General features: G+C 32.7%; 1 pseudogene; it reads right to left on the bottom strand.

The window, feature by feature from the left end:
- Window positions 1–3,238: 3,238 nt before the first annotated feature.
- On the bottom strand, window positions 3,239–8,379 carry LOC125867680 (phosphomannomutase-like; annotated as a pseudogene).
- Between the last annotated feature and the right edge of the window lie 1,283 nt (window positions 8,380–9,662).

Below are 9,662 nucleotides of genomic sequence, written 5' to 3'. Positions count from 1 at the left end.
AAGAATTCCACTCTAATAAGATATAAAATTCAAGCATCATTAACTAAACAATACGCGGTCCATTCCTAGACGAACGCCTATTGTGCCCCTTAAACCCACAAGTACTGCAAGAATGCATGCTCTTCTTCCCATATAGCTCGATGTACGCTTTGTCACGATACTTCTTGGATGGCCTTCCAGGTTGCTAGCTTCAAAAAGAAAAAATATAGAACACACACTCAATACATACTGATCGGTTACATACAAAGATTTCACCTTTTAGCTCAATTACAACAAATTGAATTCAATATTTAATTGTATCCAGAGCTTACTACAAGGCAACAGATATTGGTATACAATTCTTAATTACTTTATGATTTTTAATTCCTAGTTGTACTCTATTCAGTATATCACATAATTTGTATGACTCTATCCCTGTATTGTTTACTATTTACATTAACTTAATGGGATACAAAATATTGTATGCATTAAAAAAAACAGCTTCCAAACTAAAAAAAACAAACAATTTCATTTGTTCTACATCATAATTTGGATACAAAACATCCAAAAAAAGCTAAAAATATCAGATCATACAAAGATTTCACCGATTTCATCAGAAAAAAATCAACCCACTATTATAGTCGAGATATACAAATATATCATCCAAACAAATAAAATAATCGACAAAAACAAAAATACCTAATGACAAAATTTCTTGAATTCAATGAAACTGACAAAATTATAGTCGTGAATTTTGAAAACCTCTGTTTCAAGAATATGCCGAATTCAACTCGAAGAAGCTTTGAAAATTATCGATTGAATGATTCGGAAGACAAAACTATTTTTTGCAAATTATTTTTTGGAATTCTTAAGAACAAGGCAAAAAAACGCTCGAAAGAAAAAATGGCATCATATGCTCTTTCAAAACGTAACTGATTAATATTTATTTATTTTTTTCCTTTTTGAAATTTTCTATTCCATGAATTTCTCTATTCTGTTATTAATTATTTGTATTCTTTCAAACTAATCAAAATAAAATAAATACATAACTCATCCCTTAACAAACTAAAATATTGTCATTTTAAATAAATAGTGAAACTATTGTTAAGGAGTCCCACTAAAAGCTAAAATATTGTTGTTTTGAAAATTTTTCCTTTTATTTTTCATTATTATTTTTTTCAATTTGTCTTTGTTTAAATTTATTAGTCACATTCTTTGTAATTTTTCTTTTGTTCTTTTTATTTATATTTTTCATTTTATTTTTACATAGTTCTCTTTATATGTACTAAGTTGAAGAAATGATGAATTTTACTTAAATTTTAAATTGAGTTTAAAAAATATTTATATAAAATAAAGTAAATTAAATTTTACCGAATGAAGAAATATAAAAATTGTGGATACAAAATCTATTTAATTAAATTTTCTTCTTTACTTTAATTGTATTTTTTTTCAATTTTATTCTAAGGAGATGAAAATTATACTAATCTTATTTGATTTATTGATCATTTGTATCTTTACAAATGACTAACCTAGTAAATTGAATTAAATGAACTAAAAAAATATTGATGCCATTTATTTATTTTCTGAATATGTCAATTTTTACCCCTTTTAAAAGCTCTTGGTGACTTTTATAGTAACATATGATGATTGAGAGGCTACTAATTTAGTATTTTTTTTTAATAAAAAAATTCAAAATAAAATAAAACACTGTGAAACTTAAAGAAAAAAAAGCACAAGAATTTGAAAAAAAAAACTTGATGGAGCAGGGTAAAAAGTAAGAAGAACCTAAACGCGGTATAACAAGACAAGTTAAATTTAGCGAGTTAAGATTAATATTTTTCTTTTTTATCTCACGTGTTTATTACTTTATACTTCAAACCCCCTTCAAGAATATCCTGGCTCCGCCACTGGTGGGAGGTAAAGAAAAAAAAGAAAATGGAGGGATGGATCAACTTGAAAGTGGGGGTGGAAGATGAAGTGGAATTTAAGATGAAATCAAAATTAAAATAAATCAAAAATTAAAAGAGAGAGAGAAATAAAGAAAAAACTGAAAATGAAAAAATAATAATTTTTAATTAAATTAACACGTGTCATGAAATGGTTGGTGTGTGAACACTCTTGTTTCTTAAAATCTGGGGCTGATAGAAAAAAGATATAATAATGGACAAATTACTTAACTACACTCATTTACTTACCTTAATATCCATTTATCCGTACTTATTTCAAAAATTTTAAAAATCCCTTATTTACTTATGTATCCCGCATGTATCTCATGCACAACGCTATTTATCCCGCTATGTGGAATGCATCAAACGTTATGTATCCCGTGCACAACGCTATGTATCCCTCTATGTTAAATGTATCAAACCTAATGTATCCCATGCACAACGCTATGTATCACGCTATGTGGAATGTATCAAACCTAATGTATCCCGTGCACAATGCTATGTATCTCGCAAACATCATTTTTAAGGGATTTTTGGTAAATAGAAAACTAGAAGGGATAGGATGTTATTTAGTACTTATAATATGTGTTTCCTATAATTTATACTATAATAATATCAGTTCATAATTATTTAGTGGGGTAATAGGATAGTTGCAAAGTTAAAGTGTTTTTTTGAAAATTCGAAACAATTTCAATAGTGACTTTATGTCTTTTCTCAAAAAAATTAAGAAAACTTATTAAATTTTCAAAAGATATCCTCTTTGGAGTCTAAGAACGTATAAGCAAATTTTGTTGTGAATAGACCATCCGAAGTTAGACGCCACACGATTTTATCATCAATGGAGCTCGTGCTAGGGACATTAAGTATTTTGCATAGAAAAAAAAATGAGGGACTGGGGTAAGGAGAAGGATAATCTATTAAAATTCCAAATCCCATTGATGAAAAGGTCTTTGATCTTAATAGTTTCTTTGTCTCGATTTAGAGGACCTTGAATACAACTTCTAATATTATTTATGAAAAGGTATCCAAATATTGTGCCAAAAGACCTATGAGGTAGCTTTGTTACAAGTTTCCATCCATTAAGGATACACTTCCAGGTGGATGATGAATTAGCTCTAGGGGAACTATTTGGTTGAAGTCAATATTAATTAGTGGGCAATAGAGTTATTATTCTTTTTGTAATAGTGGTGTTGCACAACATGAGCCAATCCTAATTGCCCATTGTACCAATCTTGTTTCATTGTAGCTAGCTATGCTGAGAGTAAAAAAAAGAGAGTTGTTTAAAGAAAAGAACTCTTCTCACAAAAAGGATTATCATAGAGAGAACAAAACAAAACACTCTTAAAAATAAATGAGGATTCTTGAAAAATCAACCAGAAATCTCAAAACATAGTCACAAAAATTCAACACTGACAAATCGACAATCCATGACGAGAAAAATGAGCTCGAATTGCCAGCACTGATGACAATCGAGTCTCACCTATCAATCCCCTGAATTACTCAGTTTCGATAAATTCGTCCGACTGCTCATGAGAGGGTATATCTCGTAGTATATTTTACGAAGCAGAATGTTGTCTAGATCGAAACAAAGACTAAAACTTTAATAAACACAACTGAATTCTCTTCAAGCTTTCTCGACTCAAAGAGACCATTATTGAGCTACCTATTTGGATGCAAAGCTTGGATTTCAAGAAAAAGTACTACAGTCATATTCTAATTTTGATGAGAAAACTCAATATAAGAATTATTGCAATTGTTCATTTCTGTTGTGCATAGAATATATTGGAGAACTGCAACAAGCTCAAGAACTTCCATTATCTTTGTCGAGGAATAGAACAGAACACTGTTTCAATGTTTCCTCTGGGCTAGTAACTGGCAAAAGAGAAAAAGAAACAAATAACATGTAATGTGATTCCCCTATTAATTATGCAAGAGAATAACTATTCAAACATCAAAAGAATGAAGTTTTAGACAGACCTCTGTGACCCACAGCTCTCTCAGACTCATAGATCTCATGGTCATTTCCTCCCTGTTCAATAAAAAGCACGACTCTTATATCAGTCCGGACATGAAAAGAAAGCTTCAAGCACGTCAGTAACTAAAGATTACCTTGTATGTTTTGTCTCCGAAAAAGTGAATTTCATTAAATTCTTCAAGGTATCTCAAACAATAAGTCTTGTCCCAACCTTGGGGGAAAACCTGTCATGACCAAGATCCTCAAATCATCTGTCAATAATATACTTAAAACGCAGCAGTCAATGAGCACAAGAAAAGGCTTAAAAATGCTTACATCAAAACTAATTTGGCCTCCAATGGAGAAGGTGAGATTAAAATGTGGAAATTTTTCTCTGAGCACTGATACCATAGTTTCGCGTATCTTCTATACCTGATTATAGTTTCAATTGTCTTAAAATCACAGAGAAAAGAATTCTAACGGAGGTACATTACTGCAAAACATATATGTAATACTAGAGCAGTTATCTATACCTTGTCATAATTTTCAAATTCATCCCTTTCTTCCTGGCTACAGTTCCTCCCAATAGGCGACACATTTAACATGCCACTTCTAAACTCAATGAATGTTCCTCTGCAAAGAAGAATGATTAAGAAGTTTGCCACAACGAAGCAAATAATTCAACCTTTGATCTATGTTTATTTGGATCCTTCAAAAATGTTGTCGGTGTGTGTTAGGTCCTCCAAAAAAACAATTTTTGGAAGATTTGGCAGACTGGCATGGGTGCGGCGGCATTTTTGGAGGATCCAAGCAACACAGACTTTGATATGCTTACCTCTTTAATGGAATATCCAAGTCAGCAATGTAATGGAGGGTAAAGTTAATAAATTCCTGCATATCATTTGCATCCCATCAAAATATTTCATGGCCATCTACATATAAACTCATTTCTACTTCAATTGGGTGAACCTAAGTATAAACATTAAGTGTCACTCAATTATACGCAACATACACACACAATTAACTCTATAAACTTATTTCTACTTCAATTGGGTGAACCTAACTATAAACATTAAGTGTCACCTAATTATACGCAACATACACACACAATTAACTCTTCATGGAATGTGTAATAACTTGGTTTCTAGATTTTCGTAAACTATCATAAACATTGCTTCAAAACTTATGAAATATCACGTCGGAGTAGTTTTTCAACAAAGTACAAATTACATAGTAAGCTCTCCATTTTGCTCTTAGGCAAACTATCCTACACCTTATAGATAAATATATCATGCAAAGACTAATTTATCACTTCAACGAAATTATTTTCCATAAGTTAAACAACAAATAATTAGAAGGATCACTAAGCCTTTATCGAACTGCACTTGGTTGGGTATGCTCCCCTCTTTGCACTATTACAAAAATAAAACATTTCCTCGTTAAATAAGAAAAATGCATTGACTAACCTTAAGCTTCTCATCCCCAAGATATGACTTCAAGCTCTGCACGCACACCAAGAGTCATGTCATTTCAAAACAAATCACCCTGCTAATTAACAATTAAGGAGAACGAAAGAAGCGATGCACATTGAAGATGGGAAGAAAGAAAATCTCTTCAAGTTGTTCAATAGTTCCATATTTCATGAGACTATTATCTAGTTTTAACTTGGTACGAAGTGTTGAAGTAGTGGCAACAAGGATGTTGTTTTGAGTTGATAAAGACAGTATCCAAAAATTTTGTTTTGTCACAAAGTGAATATGCACTCACAAGCAATATTATAGAGATAGGATATCAAATTCTAGTCATTAAAATTACCCGTTTCCCAATAAGCTTGCCATCTTTATGTGCTACAAGGCCATTTTCAGAGAAAACATAATCATAGTCATTTGTAACTGCATCACAAATATTAGAAAGATCAAAATATCATCATTCTCAAGAAATTCTTTTAGGTAGGTAAGTTAATAGCCACATATTGAGAATCAAGGGACATGCATGACCTCAAAGATTGTTTAGCACTAAAGTTGGGCAGAAAAAGGTACATTTCAACAGCTAACATGGAGCTATAACCATAAGACTATGTATGCCTTTCTAGTGGAAAGGTCATTTCATTTTTCAAATCAAAACACAGTTTAGTGCTCGTGGCTAGTGAACTCATAGTTCTACACTTCTACTCTTGCCTAATACTGCGAGGAATTTCAGATACTGAGCTAGAAACATGAACTCTAATAAGTTGATGTAGCACCTTTCATCATCCCAACTCCAAGTTTAGTATATATGCTAGTTAATCTAACCTGTATTGCCAAGCTGTTCTGATATCTTTACAAGGTCAGAACCTCCAACAACTCCAACAGCAACAACCTGCAGGTTGACAAAATTGTTAAGACAAAGAATCCTTGAGAGGAAAAATAATATATGTGGAAAAGAGAGAGAAGGACAAAGGAGTATGGCAGAAGAATCATCTACTTTCTAAGTTCCTGCATGAATTTCAACATTTGTGGTGTAGATTCCTGAAATTTTGATGCAAATTATCTAAAGAAGAAAAATCAATATCGTTATGGGGGTGATTAAATGTCACTACTAGTAAATTTACTGTAAATTAAACGAAGAATAAAAATAAGAACAATAAAAAATCATGACAATATTTTGAAAATAAATGTACAGGCTAGCAAGAATACACTGAATCATTTGACGGCGCCTCAACCTCAAACTTGTTGGATTCAGCTACTAAATATACAAATCATCTATACCATTCTGCTCTATTCAAGCCCATCAAGGAAGCAATTGTCCATAAAGTCAAATTAATCTACAGTAAGGGTGTTTTCAGTATCGATCTGATTTTCTCATGTTCCTTAGGTAAAAAAATTTGGAAAATATTTTCTTTAGAAACACAAGTTCCTTAAAAATGAGGAAAATGAATTGTCTAATGGACGTAGGGTAAACAAGTTCTAGAATTAGCATTTCACATTGATTTTTTCCTCTAACACACCTTATCATCACCCCACCTCTATACCCCTATCCCACCACACCACCCCTATCCTCTTGTTGCTTCGATTATATACAAATACTTTTAGAATAATATTTTTACTTGCATACCGAACACACCCTTAGTGACAGAAACAAAGGGAACAATCAAACTAAAGCAGCAAATACAAGTAGGAGCAATCATACTATACCCTCCTGGGTGTTGTAAGAGTTCCATCAACATCAAACAGAGCAATTAAACCAGCTTTCCTTGCACCCATTTTGATATTTCTATACTTGTCACCAACTCTTCACTGCATTTAATAGCCAAACACTCAACCTTATCAAACTACACTTGATAAAACCAAAATAAAATCCAATACAAAAGTTCACAAAAATGAAATGAAACAAATCAAATTATAGAATCACAATATATAGCTGTACTAATTTGTACAACACAATGGACGGTGGCACTTTGCGTACTCACTAGGAAGAAAGTATTCAACAAGACGACAACGTGAAGCAAAATCAGTTACAGAAAATGCAAAATTTACACCGATTGAAGAAAAAGAGACGTGGATTTGCTGCTTATTTGCTGCAGACTCTAAATGCTTTCCAGGAGTAAGTGTAGGTTCTGATTTGCCAATTTGGAAACTACATAGCAATGGGTCTTTTACCGTGAAATCATGTTATTGGAGTTTGAACTTTAGCCAGACAATGAAAGCAAAATGGCCTTGGAAACTGATTTGGAAGGTTAAAATACCACACAAAATCTCATGTTTCAACTGGCTGGTGGTCAGGAGAGTCTGTTTAACACACGAAGTACTACAGAGAAGAGGTATTCAGATTTGCTCTAGGTGTTTTATGTGTGAGCAAGAGGCAAAGATAAATAGTCACTTGTTCATTCATTGCAAAACATCAGCAAATCTGTGGAACATGTTCTTCTATTTACTTGGGATAAGTTGGGTAATGCCCAGGACCTCTTTTGATATGTTGAAAAGCTGGGAGGAGTTGGAAGAAGGGGATCACAAGAAGATTAGTGGAGAAGTATCCTAGCATGTGTTTGGTGGACTTTATGGAAAGAGAGAAACGAAAGATGTTCTGAAGGAAAAGCTAGTTGTTTCCAGAAGATCAAGATGAAGGGTATAAGTCTTTTGTATTTTTGGTGTAAACATGATATAGTGGGGGAAATAAATAGTTTAGTTGACTTCATAGGAAAATTGTAAAGCCTCTTATCTAGACTTTTAATCTCGATGATGCCCTTTGGGGTTGTAAATCCCACCCCATCAGCTTTTGCTTGATGGGCTTTTTGGTGTGAATACACAGTTACTATTATAAAAAATAAGACGTGCAAGTGGATAATTTTCCACCACTTTATTGTGCATTCATTGGCTTATCTCAGCAAAAATTGGCTCGGAGAATCGGACGCAGATCTGAGATCGAATTGCTTTGCTGAATTTATAATGTGGATATTGGGATTTGAGGGGTGGTTGTGTTCTTTTCACTCAAAGGCTGCCTACTTGAGTTTTTAGATCTATGTCCCAATATTTGTTGACTGCATGTGGTTGGTTGGGCCACGTATTGCATTGTGTTGTATCATATTACATTGTATTATTTTGATGAATAAAAAGTTTGGATATATTATATCGTTCTTCGTAGTTACATAATGGCACACATTTATAATTTGATGATAAACTGAAACGATCCAACCCACAAGTGATATTGTCCGTTCTGGAACTAGGCCTGCACGGCTTTAAAACATGTCGCTAGTTTATAAGGTCTGTTTACTATTATACCCAACATCTCTCATGTGTTTTTACCGATGTAGGCAGGGACGGAGCTACCCTAGGACAAGGGATGTCAAGGAACAGCCCTTCGCCAGAAAACTACATTGTATATATAGGTCAAAATTTGATTTAATGAATATATACACAATTGTTGACACATCTTGACATAAGTTGAAGGTTTAGTGTAGTGATTAAGGAGTTACAAGAGTTGTTTGAGGTTGTGTGTTCAATCTTTGATAGCAACATTTGCTTTTTTACTTTTCTAATCTTAACCTGGACGTTGTTGTCTAACCATGAATTTAAACGATACTATACAATTTTTTTACCTTGAATTTAAATGATACTATACAGATTTTTGGGACCATTAAATTTTGAGAAATGAAACAACAAATAAGACATCTAAAATAAAGCAGTTAAGGCAAAACAATGCATTATTCTAAAGGGAAAACATTTCGAAACTAACAAATTTCTTGACAGAGGGTACTCAAACAGAGGTAATATTTAGCAATAAATCCATACTCAAATTGTGAATACACAAACGGATGATCCTAAGCTTTAGATAAGATTTTACGGAAAACAAAAGCTTCAACTTAACAATAAGAGCTTAAGATGGCACAACCTTATCTCCACCTGGGCAAAAACAATTTTTTTTATCTCAACTGTTAAAGCTTTAGGTCAACAAATATTAATCATGAACACTATATAAAAGCCAGGGAAGAACAATGAGCAACTTAAGAGGAAACAGGGGAGTAAATGAACAAATTCTTTCACACGATTAGCTTGAGATGCTCTACAACTGTATCTCGTAAAGCAGTAAGATGAAGACTTTGACAAAAATCAATTTTAAACAACTATCTTTAGCTAAGATAAACTCATTTTGCGAAGGGATAACATTTACCACAAGCATACGCAGTTAATCATGCAAACATTTGCGAGGAGTTGTGACAAAATATTCAAGAGTAAGTTATGGCAAGACAACAAAGAAAATTCAATACGATGTATAAAACAACGATAATCCACATCGAATAACTACCA

This window comes from Solanum stenotomum, chromosome 6 (assembly GCF_019186545.1).
Source record: "Solanum stenotomum isolate F172 chromosome 6, ASM1918654v1, whole genome shotgun sequence".
Lineage (NCBI taxonomy): Eukaryota > Viridiplantae > Streptophyta > Magnoliopsida > Solanales > Solanaceae > Solanum > Solanum stenotomum.
This window is presented reverse-complemented; position numbering and strand designations above follow the sequence as displayed.